Raw genomic sequence first — 27,042 nt, forward strand, 5'->3', positions numbered from 1 at the left:
AGCACTGCGAAGTGCATGGCAGAACGTACGTCCCACTGTACCAGCCATTAGCAATTCTCCCTCTTCCATTCAAGATGGAGGAATGCTTACATGTCCCTGTAAAAACTAAAAACTAAACTCCGCCCGAACAGACCACGAAGGCCCAACGGTACCGACCAGTTGCCGTGTCATCTTCAGACCTCAGGCGTCATTGGATGCGGATATGGAGTGGCATGTGGTCAACACACCGCTCTCCCGGCCGTATGTCAGTTTACGAGACCGGAGCCGCTACTTCTCAATCAAGTAGTTCCTCAGTTTGCATCACAAGGGCTGAGTGCACCCCGGCTTGCCAACAGCGCTCGGCAGACCGGATGGTCACCCATCTAAGTGCTAGACCAGCCCGACAGCGCTTAACTTCGGTGATCTGACGGGAACCGGTGTTACCACTGCGGCAAGGCCGTTTAAATGCCTCTATGCTTGCTGTAATTAATCTAGATTTACCTTCACAACCCTATATGAGCGATACATAGGGGGTTTTACTATATTTCTAGAGTCATCATTTAAAACCGGTTCTTGAAATTTTCCAGCAGACTTCCTTGGGATAGTTTACATCTATCTTCAAGAGTCTGCAACTCAACTCTTTCAACATCTGAGTGTTACACTCCCGCGAGTCAAACAAATCCGTGGCCATTCATACAGGCTTTCTCTTCATATGTTCAATATTCCCTGCTAGTCCTATTTGATACGCGTCCGACACACTTGAGCAATGATCTAGGGTGGGCCGCACAAGTTGCAGAGTGATTGCATTTCTCTTGCGTTCTAGAAATATACCATAGTTTGCTTCCTACTTTACCCACAATCGAGGCTATTTGATCCTTCCACTTCATGTCCTATTAAGTGTTACACCCAAGTATTTCTATGAGTTTACAGATTGCAACTGTGATTTACTCATACTATGTTGGTATTGTTGTGGTCTTCACTCCTGAGACTGGCTTGATGCAGCTCTCCATGCTACTCTATCCTGTACAAGGCAAATAGATAGTCGTTTTCCCATTGCTCTGTTTGCGAGTGGAACAGGAAAGGAGATGACTAGTAGTGATACCGGACACCCTCTGGCACGCACAGTACCGTAGCTTGCAGAGTACGTATGTAGATGCAGATGTAGATGCACAGCGTGCGGCTGAGCGTACGTCGTGTACCTTTACCATGTCCCTAGCTTTCCTGTTCCATTCGCAATTGGTGTACGGGAAGAAGCCTTATCGGTTAGCGTCCTTTGCTGTTGTTGTTGTTCAAATGGTTCAAATGGCTCTGAGCACTATGGGACTTAACATCCGAGGTCATCAGTCCCCTAGAACTTAGAACTACTCAAACCTAACTAACCTAAGGACAACGCACACATCCATGTCCGAGGCAGGATTCGAACTTGCGTCCGTAGCGGTCGCGCGGTTCCAGACTGAAGCTCCTAGAACCGCTCGACCACAGCGGCCGGCTGTTGTTGTTGCGGTCTTCAGTCCTGAGACTGGTTTGATGCAGCTCTCCATGCTACTCTAAGTCTGCACAAGCTTCTTTATCTCCCAGTACCTACTGCAACCTACATCCTTCTGAATCTGTTTAGTGTATTCATTTCTTGGTCTCCCTCTACGATTTTTACCTTCCACGCTGCCCTCCAATAATAAATTGGTGATTGGTTGATGCCTCAGAACATGTCCTACCAACCGAGTCCTTCTTCTAGTCAAGTTGTACCAAAAACTCCTCTTCTCCCTAATTCTATTCAATGCCTTCTCATTAGTTATGTGATCTACCCATCTAATCTTCAGCATTCTTCTGTAGCACCACATTTCGAAAGCTTCTATTCTCTTCTTGTCCAAACTATTTGTCGTCCATGCTTCACTTCCATACATGGCTACACTCCATACAAATACTTTCAGAAACGACTTCCTGACACTTAAATCAATAGTCGATGTTAACAAATTTCTCTTATTCACAAACGCTTTCCTTGCCATTGCCAGTCTAAGTTTTATATCCTCTCTATTTCGACCATCATCAGTTATTTTGCTCCCCAAATAGCAAAACTCCTTTACTACTTTAAGTGTCTCATCTCCTAATCCCATTCCCTCAGCATCACCAGACTTAATTCGACTACATTCCATTCTCCTCGTTTTGCTTTTGTTGATGTTCATCTTATACCCTCCTTTCAAGACACTGTCCATTCCGTTCAACTGCTCTTCCAAGTCCTTTGCTGTCTCTGACAGAATTACAATGTCATCGGCGAACCTCAAAGTTTTTATTTCTTCTCCATGGAATTTAATACCTACTCCGAACTTTTCTTTTGTTTTCTTTACTGCTTGCTCAATATACAGATTGAATAGCATCGGGGAGAGGCTACAACCCTGTCTCACTCCCTTCCCAACCACTGCTTCCCTTTCATGTCCCTCGACTCTTACAACTGCCATCTGCTTTCTGTACAAATTGTAAATAGCCTTTCGCTCCCTGTATTTTTCCCCTGCCACCTTCAGAATTAGAAAGTGAGTATTCCAGTTAACATTGTCAAAAGCTTTCTCTAAGTCTACAAATGCTAGAAACGTAGGTTTGCCTTTCCTAAATCTTTCTTCTAAGATAAGTCGCAGGGTCAGTATTGCCTCACGTGTTCCAACATTTCTAGGGAATCCAAATTGATCTTCCCCGAGGTCGGCTTCTACCAGTTGTTCCATTCGTCTGTACAGAATTCGCGTTAGTATTTTGCAGCCTTGACTTATTAAACTGACAGTTCGGTAATTTTCACATCTGTCAACGCCTGCTTTCTTTGGGATTGGAATAATTACATTCTTCTTGAAGTCTGAGGGTATTTCGCCTGTCTCATACATTTTGCTCACCAGATGGTAGAGTTTTGTTGTCAGGACTGGCTCTCCCAAGGCTGTCAGTAGTTCTAATGGAATGTTGTCTACTCCCGGGGCCTTGTTTCGACTTAGGTCTTTCAGTGCTCTATCAAATTCTTCACGCAGTATCATATCTCCCATTTCATCTTCATCTACCTTGTCTTCCGTTTCCATAATATTGTCCTCAAGAACATCGCCCCTGTATAGATCCTCTATATACTCCTTCAACCTTTCTGCTTTCCGTTCTTTGCTTAGAACTGGGTTCCCATCTGAGCTCTTGATATTCATGCAAGTGGTTCTCTCTTCTCCAAAGGTCTCTTTAATTTTCCTGTAGGCAGTATCTATCTTACCCCTAGTGAGATAAGCCTCTACATCCTTACATTTGTCCTCTAGCCATCCCTGCTTAGCCATTTTGCACTTCCTGTCGATCTCATTTTTGAGACGTTTGTATTCCTTTCTGCCTGCTTCACTTACTGAATTTTTGTATTTTCTCCTTTCATCAATTAAATTCAGTATCTCTTCTGTTACCCAAGGATTTCTACTAGCCCTCGTCTTTTTACCTACTTGATCCTCTGCTGTCTTCACTATTTCATTCCTCAAAGCTACCCATTCTTCTTCTACTGTATTTCTTTCCCCCATTCCTGTCAGTTGCTTCCTTGTGCTCTCCCTGAAACACTGTACAACCTCTGGTTGTTTCAGTTTATCCAGGTCTCATCTCCTTAAATTCCCGCTTTTTTTGCAGGTTCTTCAGTTTTAATCTACAGTTCATAACCAATAAATTGTGGTTATAGTCCACATCTGCCCCTGGAAATGTCTTACAATTTAAAATCTGCTTCCTAAATCTATCTGAAACCTTGTAGTATCTCCAGAGTTCTTCCATGTATACAACCTTCTTTCATGATTCTTGAACCAAGTGTTAGCTATGATTAAGTTATGCTCTGTGCAAAATTCTACCAGGCGGCTTCCTCTTTCATTTCTTAGCCCCAATCCATATTCACCTCCACGTTTTCTTCTCTCCATTTTCCTACTACCGAATTCCAGTCACCCATGACTATCAAATTTTCGTCTCTCTTCACTATCTGAATAATTTATTTTATTGCATCATACATTTCTTCAAATTCTTCATCATCTGCAGAGGTCGTTGGCACATAAACTTGTACTACTGTAGTAGGCGTGGGCTTCATGTGTATCTTGGCCACAATAATGCGTTCACTATGCTGTTTGTAGTAGCTTACCCGCACTCCTATTTTTTTATTCATTATTAAACCTAATCCTGCATTACTCCTATTTGATTTTGTATTTATAACCCAATATTCACCTGACCAAAAGTCTTGTTCCTCCTGCTACCGAACTTCACTAATTCCCACTATATCTAACTTTAACCTATCCACTTCCCTTTTTAAATTTTCTAACCTCCCTGCCCGATTAAGGGATCTGACATTCCACGCTCCGATCCGTAGAACGCCAGTTTTCTTTCTCCTGATAACGACGTCCTCTTGAGTTGTCCCCGCTCGGAGATCCGAATGGGGGACTATTTTACCTCCGGAATATTTTACCCAAGAGGACGCCATCATCATTTAATCATACAGTAAAGCTGCATGCCCTCGGGAAAAATTACGGCTGTAGTTGCCTCTTGTTTTCAGTCGTTCGCAGTACCACAACAGCAAGGCCGTTTTGGTTAGTGTTACAGGGCCAGATCAGTCAATCATCCAGACTGTTGCCCCTGCAACTACTGAAAAGGCTGCTGCCCCTCTTCAGGAACCACACGTTTGTCTGGCATCTCAACAGATACCACTCCGTTGCGGTTGCACCTACTGTACGGCTATCTGTATCGTTGAGGCACTAAGCCTCCCCACCAACGGCAAGGTCCATGGTTCACGGGGGGGGGGGGGGGGGGGCTAATACTTTATTCATAGGAAAATATGTTTTTTTTGTCTTGTGAAGTGCACAAGATTTGATATTTCTTAACATTTAAAGCAAGTTGCACCATTCTGTAATCTTATTAAAATTTGTACATCTTCGTTCAGACTGTACTTCGTTGTGCCGGCATCTATGACAGAGCGGTTGTAGGCGCTTCAGTCCGGAATCGCGCTGCTGCTACGGTCGCAGGTTCGAATCCTGCCTCGTGCATGCATATTTGTGATGTCCTTAGGTTAGTTAGATTTAAGTAGTTCTAAGTCTAGTGGACTGATGACCTCAGATGTTAAGTCCCATAGTGCTTGGAGCCATTTGAATTTGTGCTTCGTTGTAATTTACTGCATCACCTGCCAAAAGTCTGACATTATTACTAATATTATCCGCACGATCATTAATATACAACATGAACAGCAACGGACCCAACACACTTCCTTGGAGTACACTCGATGTCACTTCTACATCTGCCGATGACTCTCGATCCGAGATAACACGCTGCGTACTTCGTGCCAAAAAATTATCAGCCCAGTCATCTATTTCGCATCATACCCCATATGATCGTACTTTTGATAACAAGCGTCAATGTGGTACTCACTCAGATGCTGTTCGGAAATCGAGAAACACTACATCTACCAGACTGCTTTGATGCATAGCTTTCAGGAACGTCTTGTGAGAAAAGTGCTAGTTGGGTCTCTCATGATCTATGGTTTCGAAATCCATGCTGCTTGGTATGAAGGAGGTCGTTCTGTTCGCGATACCTCATTATGTTTAAGCTCAGAATATGCTGTAAGAATCTACAACTAATGGATGGCAATTAATTTGAACGGTAGTTTTCTGGATCACTTCTCCTGCCCTTCTTGTAGACAGGTGTGACCTGTGCTTTCTTCCAGCTACTGGGCACAATTTTTATTTCGAGGGATCTATGATAGATTATAATTAAGAGAGCGGCTGACTCAGCCGAGAATTTGGTGTAGAATTTAATAAGGGGTTCCATCGGACTCTGGGTCTTTCTTAAATTTTAAAAATTTAAGCTGTTTCTAAACACCTCTGACACTAATATTTATTTCACTCATCTTTTCAGAAGTGCGAGAATTAAACTGGGACAGTACCTCTGTGTTTTGCTTTGTAAAGCAGCATTTGAAAACAGAGTTAACGATTTCTGCTTTTGCTTTGCTACTCTCACCTTCAGTTCCAGTCTCGTCCATGAGTATCTGAACACTACCTTTGGTACTATAACCGCCTGTCATATAACCAGAATTTCTTTGGGTTTTGTGAGAGATTGCTTGATAATATTCTGCTACGGTAATCATTGAAGGATAGACACATTGTTCTCTTGACTACCAAAAGCGTTTCATTCAGCATCTCTCTATCTATAATACGATGCCCTCAGTTCGACGAGAAAGAGGCCACAAGTTTCTTGACGTATTCTATATGCAGATGAAGCCATTCATTAATAGTTAGATATCGTAAAGCTACTAAACTACTTGGATACTGATTGCTACGTTTCGCCCGATGTTCTCAGTTGTCCCAGACTTAGCGGTCCAGTCGTTGTGCGAAAGGGTGCCCTAGTGTTCGTCTAACCAGAAACGCATGCATGCAGCCCTCTGAATACGGCTGTTGTCAGCTTGGAAGACGGGTACTTCCGCATCACACTCAACACCAAGATGTAGAAGAAAAGGGCTATACTAGGTCACCGGGACTTTTGAAATAAACATTTTGGTTCATCTTCATGGCAATCTGAATGACATGGGCCAATGTCATAGTACGAAAAGTACCCCTAAAACATAATCAGAGAACCACCACCGGCCTGAGCTGCACATTCCGCACACTGCTGGTTAAACGTCTCTTAGGGCCGTCGGTGCAATCAGTGCCTTGCATTACCGGAAAGAGAGGCAAAACCGCGGCTTTTCGGCCACAATATGCACCTCCAGCTAGCAACTGTCCGGGTTCTGTGTGTTTTGGCCCACTGAAGGTGTGCAGCAATGGGCTTTTGCGACGAACCCGATTCCAAATTTCCAGTGCATGCAGTCTCTTTCACAATGTTGCTTGTAAACTGGTTGTGCTTTGAAAGCGTTTGCGATAAACAACGGTCAGCTGTGGTCGCTACCGGTTGGGATCTGTGTACAACCACTGTTCTTACACCGTGCTACATGGCTGCGAGTGGTACACCGTTCCTTGTAGACAGACTAGACAGCCAACGATGATATACCATCAAATCGGATAACTTCATTCAAGTTTGTAATCATGGGCACGTCGAAACACGATTATTCTTTTCTGCCATTCTGTCACGTCTTCATGTCGACCCATTATACTTTGCTAATTCCGTACAACAGAGTGGCACTTACACACTACTACGCTACCATGACTTACGTCAACGGTGGAGGATCGCGTGACCGCCTGGTTCCAATTTCACACAGTCTACAGCGCTTAAGGGCTACAAGGGCTCCTTTCATGGATCAACTAAAATTTGGTCTGTAGAGATTATAAGTGATACAGAACACGAGATACCTTACCTTGAAGACTAGCTCTGTGCGTTGTCCTGGGGTGACTGATGATGCACCCTCCTAGCGCAGTGCAAAGAGAAAAGCGAAAGCAAGTCCCGCCCGCTCACCGATAAAACAGAAACGCCGTGCACTGCCGCAACTTCCGCAGTTGCGTCACATGCGGGTTGTCATTTCTCTCCATGGGGCGCCCGATGTGGCCATCATACACCTAGCACGCTATGTGCAGGCCGGAGGAAGCGAGAAGACTATATTCTCTCTTAAGTGCCTCACACATTAGCGAAAACCTACCGCTTTCACTACAGTTTCTATCTTCTACAGCTCCATGTAGTACCATGGAGGTTATTCCCTGGTGTCTTAACAAACATCTGTCATCCTGTTCCTTCTTCTCGTCACTGTTTTCCACATGTTACTTCCCTCGACAATTCTGCGGAGAACCTCCTCATTCCTTACCTTAATAGTCCACCTAGTTCTCAACACACCTCAAACGCTTCGATCCTCTTCTATAAACAACTTGCCGGCCGCGGTGGTCTAGCGGTTCTAGGCACACAGTCCGGAGCCGCGCGACTGCTACGGTCACAGGTTCGAATCCTACATCGGGCATGGATGTGTGTGATGTCCTTAGGTTAGTTAGGTTTAAGTAGTTCTAAGTTCTAGGGGACTGATGACCATAGATGTTAAGTCCCATAGTGCTCAGAGCCATTTGAACCATTTTATAGTCAACTTCCTTACTATTTCATATGATTACGCGTTGCTTCATGAATAGTAGGTATGACATATAGACGAACAGCACCTGTACAAACATGATAAAATTCAGGCAGAGAAATTTAAGTTTAAAAACTGGTACAAATATATCACAAACACAGGTTACAGCTTTTCAGCAGTAACATATAGACGAACATGAATTGCACAAACGTGATAAAAATGAATACAAGATAATTTTAAAATTGAAAACTGGGAGGCAAATATATGACAACACAAGTTAGATTTTTTCAAACAATCCAATACTGCAGCCGTAAGGTTATGGATCTCTTACAGCGTCCATTCAAAGTGTGTATTTGGGCATTCGAAGACTAGGTGGAAGATTATTCTTGGGCTTCACACTTTCCACATGAAGCAGTTTCGGCCATTCCCCAGTGAAACAGTGGTTTACTGCATATTCCCTGTCCAATGCAGATTCTGCTGACGTTTCGCCATACCCTTCCACTCTGGCTGAAACCGCGACTTAGACTGTGGGTCTTTTGTGAGATTACAGTGCTGACTTCTTGTTTCCACGATCTGCGTCAATGCTTGTCTATAGTAAACTTACGAAGTTGTGTTGCTATTCTAATTCGGGGATCTCTTGATCTGAGTCTTCATTTCAAATGTTCGTCAGTAAGTTTGACAGAATCGGCGTAAATATGCAGTACTGGCTTCGTAGAAAATTTCTGAAGCCAAGACTTTAGAGCAGCGAAATTGGTCTGCGGCGGCTTTGTGTTGCTCAGAACAGTTAGCCACTGAGTGCAAGTTATCCTGATTGTTCCGTAACTAATCTCATTGCTTGATTAAGATGGACGTCAACAAGATGTGAGTGGTGGCTATTGATCCAAACAAGTGCACAGCATTCAGCAGCAGAGTGGATCAAAGAGATGCTGATTGGTCTCAAGGTGTTGGCATCAGCTCCCCAAAACGTATTTGCTAATTTCTGGAGTACGTTCCTTCTAGTTTTTACCTTAGCTGAGAAATTTTCCATATGTTTTTTGTGGGACAAAGTTCGATCGAGTGTTACTGCCAGATATTTAGGGTACGGATTGTGTCTTAAAATGATTCTTCAGAGTATATTCTCAGTTGAACGTGGGCCTTTCTGTTATTTAGGTGATTCACTACCACACAATGCTGTTCTCCAAACGTACATTCTCAGAAATTTCTTCCTCAAATTAAGGATTTTGTTTGATACTAGCATACTTGTTTTGGCCAGGAAGGCCCTCTTTCCCTGTGATAGTTTGCTTTGTACGTCCTCCTTGCTTCGTCCGTTACAAGTTATTTTGCTTCCAAGGTAGCATCATTCCTTAACTTCGTCTCCCTCAGGGTCACCAATATATATGTTAAGTTTCTTGCTATTCTCATTTCTGTTACTTCTCATTACTCTCGTCTCATTTCGGTTTACTCTCAATCCATACTGTGTGCTCATTAGACTGTTCATTCTATTCAGCAGATCCCGTAATTCTTATTCGACCTTCACTGAGTAATGTGATCACCGAGTCTTATCATTGATATCCATTCACCCTGAATTTTATTCCCACTCTTGAACCCTCCTTTTATTTCCGTTATTGCTTCTTCGAAGTATAAAATGAACAGTAGGAACGAGAGACTGCGTACTGTCTTATACTCTTTTCAACCCGAGCACTTCGCTCTTGGTCTTCCAGTCTTATTGTTCCTTTTTGGCTCTTGTAGTACTTCATATTACCAGTCTCTGCATATTGCTTAATCCTGTGTTTCTCAGAATTTCGAACGTTTGCACCGTGTTACATTTTCGATAACCACTTCCAGGCCGACAAATCCTTCGAAAGTGTTTTGATTTTTCTTCAGACTTGCTTCCCTCCCCTTTCATCGTACAGATCCTCAATTTTCTTTTCCAGTCTTCTGTATAATATTATTCTTGGCAGAAGCTTGGATGCATGAGCTGTTAACCTGACTGCGCGATAGTGTTCGCACTTATCTGCCCATGCTCTTATTCTAATACTGGATCTCCTCTCTCTCCCATCTTGACCCCAATTTCTTCTTATTGCACTCCCTCAGGGAGGCCTTCAGTATTGAAGTTCCAGTTTAAAACTGCTGTATAAAGTGAACCACTCTTCAGAATGACGTCAAATTCGAACAGAATATTATTAACGTAGGAGAAAACGTCACGGAACAAAAAAAGCTAATGGATATTTAACCAATAAATGGCCCTGTAAGCGTCTTAACGTAAATGGGGTTGGAAATGACAGATGAATCGCAATACGACGGCTGTAGTTTGAGTTGCACATTACACCATCCGTACTGTTCAACGTGTGTAGCTGCGTAAGTTCTGCAGTCAAACAGTTGTACCACTGTTAGCTAACCCACCCACCACAGTGAGGTCGTACCACGACGGATGCATCATTTTTTGACTTTCCTGATGCCAAAAACCGCATAAAAAGCAAAATGACATCGATTTTTTAAATGTCCTGGAGCCAAAATCCGCATAAAAGCAAAATTACATCGGCTTCTAATTGTCGTGAGGCTGGTGCAAGACATTTTCAGTATGCTGCCCACCTTTTTCTGTCATAAGTTGAAATCGAGGAACAGCATGTTCCACAACAAATCGGATGTCTCGACGGTCATGTGCAGAATGCGTTGCACAATGCTTTCTTCAATTCAGCTACGTTCGTAATTGGAACACTCGGCACAACAGCTTTAGATAACCCCACAGTCAGAAGTCAAGCGGATTAAGATCAGATCATCTGTACGGCCAGGCGTAGGGAAATGACAGCTGATACTTGTTGCATTTCCGAAATGCCTCTGCAACAGCCGCTTCACTGGTTGTGCAATGTGCGGCGGAGCGCCACCTTGCAATAAAAATGATCCTACCAAAACATCCACGCTGTTCAAGGGTCGGAATGACGTTGGTGTGCAAAAGACTCTCATAGCGTTTACCACTGACGGTATAGGTAACAGGACGAGCAGGGCTAATCTCCTCGAAAAAGTACGCTATTCGATAAACAGTGCCGTTACCTTTGCAGGATGAAGTGGTAGCGGTTGATGTGCGTGTGGATTTTCCGTTGCCCATGTTCTGCAGTTCTGCGTATTGACATGTCCTTGGAGACGAAAATGGGCTTCGACTGTCCACAGAATTTTCCATAGCCATTCGTTGTCCACTTCGATGCGAATCGGAAATTCTAGAGCGAACGTTTGTCTTGTAGGCAGGCTAGTAGGAAGCAATTCCTGAATATGGGTGATTTTGTATGGATAACAATGCAGTATGTTTCGTAAGATATTACGCACTGTGCTCGTAGCCATGTTTAGCATTCAGTCAATTTCCCGTGCACTACATGTTTGCACACCACAGCTGGACGCCTCAGCTCCTTTTTTATCTTCGAGTATTTATCTTCTAGCTTAACTGTAAGTAATTACACGATGACTTTGAAATGTTTTCGGTAGTAGCACTACTGGGTTGCGTAACTCCTGTAAATTATATGAGCGATAGTTAGATTATACGAAATGAGAAGTGACTTAAGTATATCTGTACAACAGATATGTCCTAAACATTAATATTCTGTTTAGAAGTTAAAAACTTTAGTAATGTGCCTAGCTGTTACATTAATAACTCAAAATAACGAACTGTATCCCAGTATATTGTGACTATTCCCACTGACTTCCTATGAATTTCTACTTCTAGCTTCAAAATTCTACTTACTGCAAAAAATGGGAGTATCAGTAATTTAAGATTTGCGTTCTTTCCTATTATAAGTTAATTTTTTAGAGTGACTCGTGCTCCCTGGATAAGTATAAATTTTAAAATGTCAGCTGATTCTTTCGTCACTTCTTGGTAGAAAAGCTTTATAATTATAAACGAAAAGCGTAAAACTGTGGACGTTCTACAATGTTAACTTATTTCGTCAACGGTTTTCGGTATGCAAGGGCATCAGCAGATTTCAACTTAACAGTGGTAGTCATTTAAAGTCTGCTGATGGCATTGTAACCGGAAAACCGGCTAACGAAATAAATTAATATTGTGTAATGCCACCATTTAGTGATTTTCATTTAGAATTATAAATCCCAACAAGAAGTCACTCTATGTTGGTGTATCGAAGTGAACGTAACAGAATTATCCCACTTATGAGCTCCGTAAACAATTCGCAGTCACGCAGCCACTTATTCACACCTGAACGACTCTTCGCATGCGATTTAGCATATTGCTTGGGAATTACGAGTAATCAGTGATCGTTAATTCTGAATTTCTCACAAATCTGCGATGTACGACAGACCGTACGTCCTGATGACGGATCCCCGTGAATCGCCGTTCGTCTGTGGAGCTCTTTTTATAGTAAGGTGTCGCAGTGGTTGAGACCTTGATTCAGACAACGAAGACGGGAAGAGGGAGTTTATGGCTGGCAGGGGGGAGTGGGCATGACAGAAACCAGTTCGGCTGTCCTGGTTATCTGTGGTTACGGTAAGTTAATTAAGGTGAATGACCGGACTGCCGCACTGAAAATGATTTGGGGTACGTGCTTTCCCATTCTAGATGAAACGGAGATCGTGCTTCTACTTTAATGGCATAGTTATGGGCGGGTCGTTCAACATTAATACACACTGAAGAGTCAAAGAAACTGGTACACATGCCTAAAATCGTGTACGGCTCCCGCAGGCACTCAGAACTGGCGCAATACGAAATGGCATGGACTCGACTGATGTCTGCGGTAGTGCTGGAGGGAACTGACGCCATGAATCCTGCAGGGCTATCCATAAATCCATAAGAGTATGAGAGGGTGGAGATCTCTGCCGCGGAGCACGTTGCAAGGCATCTCAGATATGCTCAATAATGTTCATGTCTGGGGAGTTAGGTGGTCAGTGGAAGTGTTTAAACTCAGCAGAGTGATCCTGGAGCCACTCTGTAGCAATTCTGGACGTGTGGGGTATCGCACTGTCCTGCTGCAATTACCCAAGTCTTTTGGAATGTGAAATGGACATGAATGGGTGCAAGTCATCAGACAGGATGCTAACGTACGTGTCACTTGTCACAGTCGTATCTACACGTATCAGGGATCCCATATCACTCCAATTGCACACGCCTCACATCATTACAGAGCCTCCACCAGCTTTAAAAGTCCCTGCTGACATGCAGCGTCCATGGATTCATGAGGCTGTCTCCATCCGCTCGATACAATTTGGAACGAGACTCGTCCGACCAGGCAACATGTTTCCACTCATCAACAGTCCAATGTCGGTGTTGACGAGCCCAAGCGAGGCGTAAGGCTTTGTGTCATGCAGTCATCAAGGGTACACGAGTGGGCCTTCGGCTCCGAAAGCCCATATCGATGATGTTTCGTTGAATGGTTCGCACATGTTAATGGTCCAGCATTGAATTCTGCAGCAATTTGCGGAAGGGTTGCACTTCTGTCACGTTGAATGATTCTCTTCAGTCGTCGTTGGTCGTGTTCTCACAGGATCTTTTTCCGGCCGCAACGGATCGGAGATCTGATGTTTTATCGGATTCCTACTTCGAAGTTGCTGTGTTCCATCGATCGTGCGCCAACTATAACGCCATGTTCGAACTCACTTAAATCTTGATAACCTGCCATTGTAGCAGCAATAACCGATCTAACAACTGCACTAGACACTTGTTGTCTTATATAGGCGTTGCCGACCGCAGCGCCGTATTCTGCCTGTTTATATTATCTCTGTATTTGAATACGCATGCCTATACCAGTACTTTGGCGCTTGAGTGTATCTTCTTTCTTCCTGATGTCAATCTTCTTCGCTAGCACACATAATGTGTTTATCTTCCACTGTGGCCGACGAAATCAAGTTGCAACCCTAAAATTTGCCTATGATGATACAGCTTCTCTACAGATTCGCTCTTCGAGGTGATACATAGTTTCCGAGATGAATGGTCTAGCGGAGGCCTTGGTTGCAGAAGTCTGCATTTTCCTTGTTCAGGGAACGCTCCACATCGAAAACTACATCGTCATCCTGGTAACGCTTACCACGCAATGATTTCTCCATTCGAGGAAAGAGGAAGAAGTTGGTCGGTGCCATGTCAGGAGAATACAACGGTGTGACCAAATTTGACACGCCAAAAAAGCAGCATACATGACTTTGTCCTGTGTGGCGTGAACTGAAGAGTTGTAACCGAGTAGGTACATCGCCTTGGAAAGCAATCCGCGAAGTTTCGTCTTGGCAGTCTCCCCTAAACCCGTCACATTTCGGTAGTACGACCCTGTGACCGTTTGCTCCTTACGAGCACAGCACCATGAAAAACAACACTCGGGCATCATCTTGTCCGACAATGTTTGGACATTCGCCTTTCTCGGGGATGATTGCTTTGCTCGTTTGCTTCGGGGTCAAACGAGGTGATACACCGAGCACTCATCCATGCTGACTGTCCAGCTAAGTAAGCCATCAAGAGTAACCTTAGACAGCTTCAGTATTGCAGCTGCTGCCTCGATTCGGATTTTTGAATGAGTGTGAGAAGACGCGGAACCCAGAGGCTGTGACATATCTCATGTTCAAAATATTGTGTACGATGTTGAAACCTAATCCATGACTTATTTTTCACGGTTTTCAGTATCGCCTCGATTGTGACACGCCAGGGTTCGAACACCAGGTCCTCCTCTTGCGATTCCCGGCACCACAAAGAAATATGGTCTGTCACGTCGTTCTTCGTGGTTCAGACTCGTTTGAGTGGACTGGATGCGTTTGCGCCACGTGACAACAGTGTTATTTGATGGCACGTTGTCATGGTACACTTCTACCGAATCAGCGAGGCTGGTTGTAGCTTTGTTCCGCTTCAAACGCAGAAGACAAACTACTGCTAGATACTCCACTTTGTCAATGGATGGCCTCATTTTGTTTTGGACCATCTGGCAGCGTGCTTCGGTACTGTGGTGAGGAAATTTCAATGTACAGGGTGACCCAAAAGTCTGCTAACATTTGAAAATGCATTAATTCGCGAATAATGTAAGTAAAGAGGTAAAAATTAACATACATTCCTGGAATGACATGGAGTCTTATTGAAACCAAAAACGAGTGCAACTACTAGACAACAGATCGTGCTAGACAGCAACACGTCAGTGACGCCGCATAAGAGTCGTGTACAAAATGAGCGGAAGTTAGAGGAGAATGGCCGAGCGGTTCTAGGCGCTTAGTCCGGAACCGCGCTGCTGCTACGGTCGCAGGTTCGAATCCTGCCTCGGGCAGGGATGTGTGTGACGTCCTTAGGTTAGTTAGGTTTCAGTAGTTCTAAGTCTAGGGGACTGATGACCCCAGATGTTGCTTAGAGCCATTTTTTAGAGGAGGACCCAGATCACCCCTAGCCCGGCTGAAAACACCTGCTGGAAGGTACGACTTTTATGGAGGATTGTGCTCCAGCCCACACCGCTACACTTGTGAAAGATCTCTTGCGTGCATCATTTAATGAGGATCGCGTGCTGTGCCGCCACGTGCGTCACGCTTGGCTCTCCACGTCCCCAGAGCTCCATCCGTGTGATTATCGGTTGTGAAGTTACCTGAAGTCTCAAATCTACTGCGATCCTCCGTCTTTGTTAGTCATGCTAAAAGACAACAACCGACGGCAATTTCTCACCATACGTGCTGAGATACTGTACAGTGCTATTCGTAACATTGTCCCTCGACTACAGGTGTTGTTGCTGAATGATGGTCGACATGTTGAGTGTTTGTTAAAAAGAACGTCGTATTTGCTAAAGCTCAGTTGTTATGCTAATTATTGCTTTTGCTTCGTATGAACCGGCATCCGTTGGTGATTTCGAACATTCTCTTCTGTTTTAATAAAACCCCGAGTCATTTCAAGCAAGTGTGTTAATGTTTACCTCTCTACTTACATTATTCAGTGAAGTGTTCAATTTTCAAATGTTTACGAACTTATGGGTCACCCCGTATTTCAGGACAGAAGACGTACTCGCAAACAGAAAAAATATATTATTGTGTAACGTTGTTTTTACGATGTGATAATTAGAGGTTTATGAATACCGCTTGTATATCGGAAAGAGCAGGTTCTAAATTCCCGGACAACTTCCTGATTTTTTTCCATAGTCTCTCTCCTCAGTTATCAGTTACTTCAAGATGTTCTGCTACGAGTCCACACCTGTTTCTTCCACTAACCGTTCTAAACCAAACTGGTCCTTCAAATCCAAAGACTTCTGTTTCAGCTTAATATCGAATTTTGTCTAATCTTTTACAGTTGCACCTTTATCTTCAGTCTACTAGTCACCTTACGGAAGAAGTACGTGCCGAGTATGTGGATTAAGAACGGAAAACGCCTACCGTGATTTAGCAACGAAATTCGGAAAATGCTGATGATGCAAAGCCTTTTACACTCTCAGTCCAAAAGAGAACGTGCAAATGACGACAGGCAAAAGTTAGCAAATATTCGTGCCTCTGTAAAAAGATCGATGCACGAAGCATACAACAACTACCATCGTTATATCTTAGCAAAAGATCTTGCCGAGAATCCGAGAAAATTCTGGTTCTACGCAGATTCTTCAAACGGGTCTCAGGCTTCTATTTAGTCACTCGTTAATCAGTACGGTGTGGCAGTAGAAGACAGCAAAAGGAAAGCCGAAGTTCACGCAGGAGAACCGCACAAATATACCGTCGTTTGACCAACGAACAGACTCCCTTATGGAGGACATAGTAATGGGCATCCCTGCTGTAGAGAAACAACTGAAAGAGTTGAAAACAAGCGAATCGCCACGTCCGTGGGGAATCCCAGTTCTGTTTTACAAACAGTACTCTACGCCATGATATCCTGCGAACTATTGATGAAGAGCAACAGGCAGATTCCATATTCCTAGATTTCCGAAAAGTATTTGACATGGTGTTCCACGGCAGACTATTTACGAAAGCACGAGCATACGGAATAGGTTTCCAGATACGTGAGTCGCTCGAAGATACCTTAGGTAACAGAACCGAGAATGCTGTCATCGTCAGAAACAAAGGTATCGTCAGCACTGCCCCAGGGAAGAGCGATAGGACCGTTGTTATTTTCTACGTATGTAAATGATCTAGCCGCCAGCGGTAGAAGCAATCTGTGGCTGTTTACTGATTATATGACTTAAGCCCTAGGCAAAATTTCTAGTGATTATGATGAAAGCCAGTCAGCACTAAATGTAGAAAAATGTAAATTAATGCAGATGAATAGGGAAGACAAACTCGTAATGCTCAATACAGCATTAGTAGTGTGTTGCTTGATACAGCACGTCGATTGAATATCTTAGACGTAACTTTACAAAACGATACGAAATGGAACGAGCACATGAAGATTTTAGTAGGCTAGGTAAATAGTGGACTTCGGATTACTGAGAGAATTTTAGGAAAATGTGGTTCATCTGTAAAGGATACAGCATACAGGACACCGGTGCTACCTACTCTTGAGCACTGCTCGAGTGTTAGTGATTCTCACCAGATCGGATTAAAGGAAGACGTCGAAGCAATTCAGGGGCAGGCTTCTAGAGTTGTTACCGGTAGGTTCGATCAACACGCAAGCACTACGGAGATGCTTCGGAAACTCAGATGGGAATCCATGGAGGGAAGGCGAAATTCTTGTTTTAGGAATACTGTTGAGAAAATATAGAGACCCGGCATTTGAAGTTGACTGCAAAACGATTCTACTGCTGCCAATGAACATTTCGCGTAAGGACCGTTAAGGTAAGATAAAAGAAATAAGCGCTTGTACGGAGGCAAATAGATAATCGTTTTCCCATTGCTCTGTTTGCGAGTGGAACAGAAAAGCAGATGACTAGTAGTGATGCCGGATACCTTCTGCCACGCTCAGTACCGCGGCTTGCGGAGTACGTATGTAGATGCAGATGTAGATGCACGGCGTGCGGCTGAGCGTACGTCGTGCACCGTTACCATATCCCTAGCTTTCCTGTTACATTCGCAAATGGTGTACGGGAAGAAGCCTTATCGGTAAGCGTCCTTTGTTGTTGTTGTTGTTGTTGTTGTTCAAATGGTTCAAATGGCTCTGAGCACTATGGAACTTAACATCTGAGGTCATCAGTCCCCTAGAACTTAGAACTACTCAAACCTAACTAACCTAAGGACAACACACACATCCATGCCCGAGGCAGGATTCGAACCTGCGACCGTAGCGGTCACGCGGTTCCAGACTGACGCTCCTAGAACCGCTCGGCCACAGCGGCCGGCTGTTGTTGTTGTGGTCTTCATTCCAGAGACTGGTTTGATGCAGCTCTCCATGCTACTCTATCTTGCACAAGCTTCTACATCTCCCAGTACCTATTGCAGCCTACATCCTTCTGAATCTGCTTAGTGTATTCATCTCTTGGTCTCCCTCTATGATTTTTACCCTCCACGCTGCCCTCCAATACTAAATTGGTGATCGATTGATGCCTCAGAACATGTCCTACCAACCGATCCCGTCTTCTAGTCAAGTTGTGCCACTAACTCCTCTTCTCCCCAATTCTCTTCAATACCTCCTCATAAGTTATGTGATCTACCCATCTACTCTTCAGCATTCTTCTATAGCACCACATTTCGAAAGCTTCTATTCTCTTCTCGTCCAAACTATCTATCGCCCATGTTTCACTTCCGTACATGGCTGCACTACATACAAATACTTTCAGAAACGATTTCCTGTCACTTAAATCTAAACTCGATGTTAACAAATTTCTCTTCTTCAGAAACGCATTCCTTGCCATTGCCAGTCTACATTTTACTTCCTCTCTACTTCGACCATCATCAGTCATTTTGCTCCCCAAATAGCAAAACTCCTTTACTACTTTAAGTGTCTCATTTCCTAATCTAATTCCCTCGGCATCACCCGACTTAATTCGACTACATTCCATTATCCTCGTTTTGGTTTTGTTGATGTTCATCTTATACCCTCCTTTTTTCAAGACACTGTCCATTCCGTTCTACTGCTCTTCCAGGTCCTTTGCTGTCTCCGACAGAATTACGTCATCGGCGAACCTCAAAGTTTCTATTTCTTCTCCATGGATTTTAATTCCAACTCCGACTTTTTCTTTTGTTTCCTTTACTGCGTCCTTATGAGCTCGAATTTCTCTGGTGTTATCGTCATGATATATAGATATATCGAAACGTGTGGGAAGAATTAATATGTTATTTTGCCCTACCTGGAACGTGTGTTCTCGAAACTTTTAACTCGTGATGTTCAACGCCTCTCTTATAGTGTTGGACGCTGGTATTGGTGAACATCTCCGTAATGCTCTCGCGCCGGCTAAACGAACCCATGACGAGGCCCGATTTTGTTCTTTGAGTTTTTTCAATCTGTCCCATTAATCCTACCTCGTCATGGTCTCAGACTGCTAAGTGGTACTCAAAAGTCAGTCAGACGAGGGCTTTACAACCTCACTCTTTCGCGAGTGAATCAAATTTCCTTAGAATTCATCCAGTGAATCTTAGTCTGTCGTCTGTATTTCAGTTTCTAGTTTTATATGGTTGTTCCACTTTCACTCACTCCGTACGCATATTCCCAGATATTTAACGATTGTAACTGTTTCCGGTACTGATCACTATCACTCTGTTCAACAAATCATGAATATTTCTATACATCCTTTTGCAACTCCCTACATTTTTTTATGTTGAATATCAAGTACCAAGAAACCATGCTTTTGCGGGTGTTTCTGCATTTTGCATCACTATTATGGATATGCGACTACCCATCATCCACAAACAGCGTCACACAGCTTTCCTCTTTATCTATTATTTTTTTTTTTTTTCGTGTACAGTATGGATCCCGTGAAATTTCTTCGAGGAGCACTAGAGGTTACTTTCGTTTTTGACGATGTCTCTCCGTCAGCAATGCGGAGTTGCGCTTTATTTGCCAGGAAGACTTCAATTTCAAACATTGTTCAGTATTCAGTAGTCTCGCATTCTATTCACTATTAACTTTTTGAATTATGTCAGCTATTCACAAATTTGAACTTTAATGATCGTAGCACTGAATGTTCCTTTATTCTTTATTTTGCAGGCGTTCGTACAAATGGAGTGAGGTTTCTTTGAAATCAGTGGCAGGTGTCATACGATTTTTCGTTTCGACAGCTAAGGCCACGGGTAATTTACGGAATAGTAGTCTTTTCCGCCTCTAACACTGGTTCTGCATGCGAGTGGCAACCTTCGAACGTTGCTGTGCAGTAAAACTCACTTCCCTTGACATCGTTTCTGAACGATAAGGCTAATGGCCATGTTAACGTGAGCTCTGTTCACGTAAGCAATGCCCACGACAAGGCATTCCTGAACGCCTAAGTTAGTGCAGACCCATGGAACAGGCAGCTGGCGGTATTTACAGTTTCCCAACTGTGGTTACTCGTGTATTACTTGTACTAGAAGCCGTTTGAAAAATGTGACTTGCTGAAATAAATACACATCTGACTGATAGTTAAAATCTGTGTGCCAGTCCAAAAAGTTTCGAGACTGGAGTAACAAAAAAAATTGAAGAACGTTAAGATCGTGGTTTTAATACATCAGCTGCTCTAAATAGTCTCCCCCCCCCCTTGAGTACCACATACCACGCACAAAATGTTTATATAATAATGTGAAACTAGAAAATTCCTTTTATTTGAGACGGCATTCAACTTGCTCATCACAATGTCTTCAATGTCGGTTGTGTAGTCAAAGCGTTAACCCTTCACGAGAGTTTCAGTACTTTGTCGTTTTGTGGTAGGTACATATTGATAACACTAAATCTCGTCACCCATGACGATTTTTTCAAAAAATAATTGGCCGCGCTTTGCATTTCAATTAAGTCGCGGCAAGTGTCCACGGGTCGTGCTTTTGTGCGGACGTCTAGATGTGTGGACAAGCATTGTACACATTTGTCTCTTCTTCAAAATGTTGTGGAGAATGCCTTGTACACTTGATTTAGAGACGTTGCTCTGTTGTAGCTTCTGATACAACATCGTTACCACTACCGCTGCATAGCCACTATTTACCACTGCCTGCTCACACATCTTGTTTACTGTTGTTAGTTCAAGCTGCCACCGTAGTTCCTGCGCTGACATCACGCATCGGACAGGAATAAAATCAGTCTCGGAATTTTTTGGAGGTACGGTATATGTGCTACATTTGTGCGCTCTTGGCAACACTGTATTTCTGTGAAAACAGCACATCAAGAGGGCAAGTCACAATATAGTGCACGGCAGAGAGTACTTCGTTCAATATTAACGATTTTCTGACCTATTTCGTTCAGGTATCTCACGAGGTAAAATGGCTGTATTCCTACACGTGCGCCTTATTTAATCTGCTTTTGTTATCGTGATACCTAAGCTAGATACACGATGGAGTCTACAGAACTGTAACACAGTCCTCCTCAAATTCCAGTTGTCTAAATTTATGCAACAAATTTCTTCGGAAACAACGTCGTCTTTGTTGCAAATAATTCAGGACAAGTTCTGCAAGCAGCTCTACAACACTATAGTATGGGTTGTACCTATATGCTTTGACGCTATCAGCGCGTCTTTGAAATTGTTCAATATCTACTGCCATGTGTACTTCATAAGGGCTGGAGCAATACTCTGTAATTGGGGACACTAGTTCGACGTTACCTCAACAGATGCACTGACAAAAATGAACATGAACAGTGATAACCCAAGCAACTTTTTAATGAGGTTACCGGTTTCGGTCTGTTTTAGACCTCACACCATGATGGTAGACTGTGTCGATGAACGGAGCAGGCGCTACGACTCCACGAACGCTAACCGTTCATTTGAGCATGTTCACTTTTAAGTAATAAAAAAACTTCCTTTTCTCCAAGAGAAATGTTCTGAAAAATTACGAATGCACTGTCCCTCAAACAAATCTAAAATCTTCCATTTATCTTCTCTATTGTTATTTTCATTATAAATCGTATCTTAGTGTAATCGCTAAAACTTGTACAACGTGACACGTTGTAGACTCTATCACTGATGTAATCGGATACTACTGAATTCTTGCTGTTTGTTATGGGCATTATCTTGGCTTCGTCCATATCTAAAGAGATTACAGAAAGTGGAAATTCAGTCCAGGTTGACTTGCATTTCCGTTACGATTATCCAACGAAACACTTTCTTTAGACAACAACGTTGGCGACGAACAATCTACACCATCTAATCAAAAGTATCCGGACCCCTGTCAGTGTACATTAATATGGGGCGTGCCCACTCTTCGTCTTTATGACGGCTTAAGCTCTGCTCGGGCACTTTCATTGAGGTGTCTGAATGCCTCTGGAGGAATGGTAGACCATTCTTACTCAAGAGCAGCAGCCACAGAAGGTAGCGATGTGGGGATTATAGCTCATCCCATAAGTTTTCCATTGGGTTCAGGTCGGGATTCCGGGCAGGGCGGTTCATTTCAGGAATGTTATTGGTAACAAAACATTGCCTCACAGATGCTGCTTCAACAAAGAGATTTGTCAGAGAAATTCCGTCATCGTCTCCAAGCTGTTCCTCTACAGTACGCAGTACACAAAGCAATGAGAGATATTCATTTCTTCCGCACTTAGCGCCTATACAGCGCCATCCTTTTTAGATACCACTAACGCCAATTTTATACTGCAATGCGTAGGTAAAATGTGACGTCGACCAATGTAACTTACTCTCGTAATACAACAATTAGTTGTCCTGACACGATCTTGCCTACATTCAACGACGTAATCTGTGTGAGTTGAAACAATCGTCTGCATTAACACAACGACGTCACGTAAGATTTTATATTAAGCTTCTCGCGCTATAAATTACACTACCGCTCGCTACGATATCACTATGTACCAAAGGATGGACACAAGTATAATGGAGACAGTGTTTGCTATCTGGACATTAATTACAACGCATCTGACTATCAGGATTCACTAGGTTCGAAAGATAAACTACCACCAACACTAGTACCAATCACCAGAAAAAAATACTAAATGCGGGAATCTAGGGGGAGTAGGAATGATGGGTAATTTCAGATAATGGTTCAAAATGGCTCCGAGCACTATGGGACTTAACTTCTAAGGTCATCAGTCCGCTAGAACTTAGAACTACTTAAACCTAACTAACCTAAGGACATCACACACATCCATGCCCGAGGCAGGATTCGAACCTGTGACCGTAGCGGTCGCGCGGTTCCAGACTGTAGCGCCCAGAACCGCTCGGCCACCCCGGCCGGCTTCCGATAATGTTTGCCAATCGAAGCCGCGGGCTTCAAACGATTTAGGCCTACATCGAAAGTGAGATTGTAAATCAATCATGCGACTGTGGTGGCGGGCGTTATGAGCATTTTTATAGTGGTCACTACACAAACGACAGAAGCAGAGCGTGACTAAAATACTTGTAATTAAAAAGGGCCGGCCGCGGTGGTCTAGCGGTTCTGGCGCTGCAGTCCGGAACCGCGGAACTGCTACGGTCGCAGGTTCGAATCCTGCTTCGGCCATGGCTGTGTGTGATGTCCTTAGGTTACTTAGGTTTAAGTAGTTCTAAGTTCTAGGGGACTTATGACCTAAGATGTTGAGTCCCGTAGTGCTCAGAGCCATATGAACCAATTAAAAAGGAAACGACTTAACTTACTCGTCGTCTTTGTTGTCGTCATGAGAAAGTCCATATGATGTGTATGCTACGGGAAGCATTCCCTTTTTGCCGTAACCTGAGTAAACTCTGCCAATCTCACTCAAAACTATGGGTAGTGTCACATGCGTTAACTTTCCCCTGCAAACACAAGTTATGGAAAGAGAGGTACTGAAACAAGTAGAATTCGTCTCTTTCTCCTGGACGCCCTTCTCTTTTAATGGAAGACTTCATAGCTGCTCGATGTTCTGCGTGTGCACGCACACTGGGGTCATCCGAAGACACGAACTCTACAACGTGGTTGACGAATCCGTGCTCGCATCCTTTGCTTTCAGTGTCTTGTAGGACTGATAGCCGTCTGTAATGACTTTACTAACGGGCAGTATAAAGTGCTTCATCAAACAGACTAAAGTTACCTTGTCTCTGGACAACACTCTCGCAACGAAACACTTCCGGGACTCGCGTTCTATACCACCGAATCCCCAAATATGTTTGACTTCATTCTTTGAGGGTTGTTCTCTCTGGTTCTTCCTTCTTGCTATATGCCATTCGTCCACTTCAACAACTTTACTTGGTCCACCAATCGGCACACTGTCGTTCGTCACTATTACATAACACACTTCTCTGCAAAACCCGAAATAGTCACACACGGTATTTGTAGATAAATTAATTTCCGATGCTGTTGCTTGCAGGGTGTAGTCTATAATCCAGCAAGATAGCTGGTCTGGATGGATAATTTGGAATAGTCAAACCATGTGTTATCATAGCATGTAGGTTTTCACGGCCGGCGTCTTCAGTAATTAAAACTTCCGGGCTAAGAGGCCGTGGTCCAATAGTAGAAATACTTCTCCCTGACGTTTCGTTGCCAGCTGCGGGCAACATCATCTGAGGTGAGTCTACGACTGGCTGCTAGGCCGTGGAGGTCCTGTTTATATAGAGCGTGTAGAGGGCGCCACCACTCGTCGCGTGTTGTCAACAGTAAAACTATCTCTGGCTGGCGTCATTACTCCCGATCGAAGGTAATCGATTGTCACATCTTTGATACAAACATCGATCGCCAGATGTTAGATAACTTTAAGCCTTCTTATTTCCTGTTAAAATTATTGTGGTGTTTAAAAATCTCTACAGCCTCTCTATACATACGTGCATAATAATGCGATGTCTTAGCTAGCACCACAATAATTTTAACAGGAAAGAAGAAGGCTCAAAGTTAGATAAGATATGGTGATCGACTTTGTACCAAAGATGTGACAATCTATCTCATACGATAGATTCAAGCTACTATATTAAACCTCTGGTGATTTCAGTCGGCGGCGGCGATCTTTGACAAGAAAGCGCCTCCTTTGCGGTGTGGCTCCTTTGTGGAGCTGCAGCGTACACTCACCGTGCTCACGTGGGGCTCCCAAACTGGATTTCGTAAACCGATTAATCCTGCTTCTGGGTGGTCATGTGAACACTTCAAAATTAATTCTGGAAATCCGCTTCAATTTGCCGGTTTTCTAATTCCGCAATCGACTTTCGTTCCCATGTAAACGCAACCGGTTTTAAAACGTGCTTGGACTGTCAGGTTTCGTCTTGTTTTTCAAAACTTTCGGCTAATATGGACAGAATGGCTTTCTGTACAGTGAAGGATAAGTAGAAACATCAGACTGCAGCTTTGAAGAGAAACAGCGATTGTGCCGACTAAATAAGAAAGTGTAACAACTGTTTTGCATGTGCCATATTTAATTACGCTAGCAAATCTGCTTCAGACCTTAACATGCAACACGACAGAGAAAAAGGTTTTTCGAAATTTGGTTTGGAAGTTTTTGACTGAGTATACTGAACGATATTGTTTTACGCTGCCTATAGGGCCTGAAGCTGTTCCAGTTTACCTCGTCTGTAACAGAACTGCCGCTCCTGTTAAAAGTGTCAATTTAAAGCGACACAACGAAACAGCTCATCAGCAGTTCCATAAAAATTTTCCTCTGTGTAGTCAAGCTCGTTAAGAAAAACGCATTACAAAGAAAGAGCGGTCTTCCTAGTTCCCTCTATGAGCGAGCAAGAAAAATCTGCAGTAGTTACGCGAAAGGCTATTTATAATTTGTACAGAAACCAGATGGCAGTTATAAGAGTCGAGGGACATGAAAGGGAAGCAGTTGTTGGGAAGGGAGTAAGACAGGGTTGTAACCTCTCCCCGATGTTATTCAATCTGTATATTGAGCAAGCAGTAAAGGAAACAAAAGAAAAGTTCGGAGTAGGTATTAAAATCCAGGGAGAAGAAATAAAAACTTTGAGTTTCGCCGATGACATTGTAATTCTGTCAGAGACAGCAAAGGACTTGGAAGAGCAGTTGAATGGAATGGATAGCATCTTGAAAGGAGGATATAAGATGAACATCAACAAAAGAAAAACGAGGATAATGGAATGTAGTCGAATTAAGTCGGGTGATGCTGAGGGAATTAGATTAGGAAATGAGACACTTAAAGTAGTAAAGGAGTTTTGCTATTTGGGGATCAAAATAACTGATGATGGTCGAAGCAGAGAGGATATAAAATGTAGATTGGCAATGGCAAGGAAAGCGTTTCTGAAGAAGAGAAATTTGTTAACATCGAGTATAGATTTAAGTGTCAGGAAGTCATTTCGGAAAGTATTTGTATGGAGTGTAGCCATGTATGGAAGTGAAACATGGACGGTAAATAGTTTGGACAAGAAGAGAATAGAAGCTTTCGAAATGTGGTGCTACAGAAGAATGCTGAAGATTAGATGGGTAGATCACATAACTAATGAGGAAGTATTGAAAAGGATTGGGGAGAAGAGACGTTTGTGGCACAACTTGACCAGAAGAAGGGATCGGTTGGTAGGACATGTTCTGAGGCATCAAGGGATCACCAATGTAGTATTGGAGGGCAGCGTGGAGGGTAAAAATCGTAGAGGGAGACCAAGAGATGAATACACTAAGCAGATTCAGAAGGATGTAGGTTGCAGTAGGTACTGGGAGATGAAGAAGCTTGCACAGGATAGAGTAGCATGGAGAGCTGCATCAAACCAGTCTCAGGACTGAAGGCCACAACAACAACAGTTACGCGTGTGTGTTGGACGCTTAATAAACACCACAAGCCATTATCCGGCTCTGAGGTAGTGAAAATATGTATGTCGGAATGGGCTGTGGCACTTTTTGAAGAGAAAAAGGACGTTGTTGCCGCAGTTCAAAGTATTCCATTGTCGGCAAGAATTAATACGTGAAGAACCGAAAGTTTGGCTGCTGGCAATAAAAGTAGTTTGCTCGAACTTCTGCAGAAGGCGCCTTGCTACGTCATTACACTAGTTGAATCATACGACGTTGTTGATGAAGAACAAATGTCCATTTTCGTACAATTTTTAGATGTTGAAAGCAAAGAATTTAGGGAAGAATTGCTATCAATAATGCCGTTGAAAGGTAAGAATCACGGAGAAGAATTATTCAAGACCTTTGATGACTTCATAACGAGATCAAACATTAGTTATGATAACATGTTGTCTCTTTCAACTGTTCTCTCTTCAACCAGCGAT

General features: G+C 43.3%; 1 pseudogene; it reads right to left on the bottom strand.

The window, feature by feature from the left end:
* Positions 1–326: 326 nt before the first annotated feature.
* On the bottom strand, positions 327–444 carry LOC126102417 (5S ribosomal RNA; annotated as a pseudogene).
* Positions 445–27,042: the final 26,598 nt, after the last annotated feature.

Source organism: Schistocerca cancellata, chromosome 9, assembly GCF_023864275.1.
Source record: "Schistocerca cancellata isolate TAMUIC-IGC-003103 chromosome 9, iqSchCanc2.1, whole genome shotgun sequence".
In the NCBI taxonomy this organism is placed as follows: domain Eukaryota; kingdom Metazoa; phylum Arthropoda; class Insecta; order Orthoptera; family Acrididae; genus Schistocerca; species Schistocerca cancellata.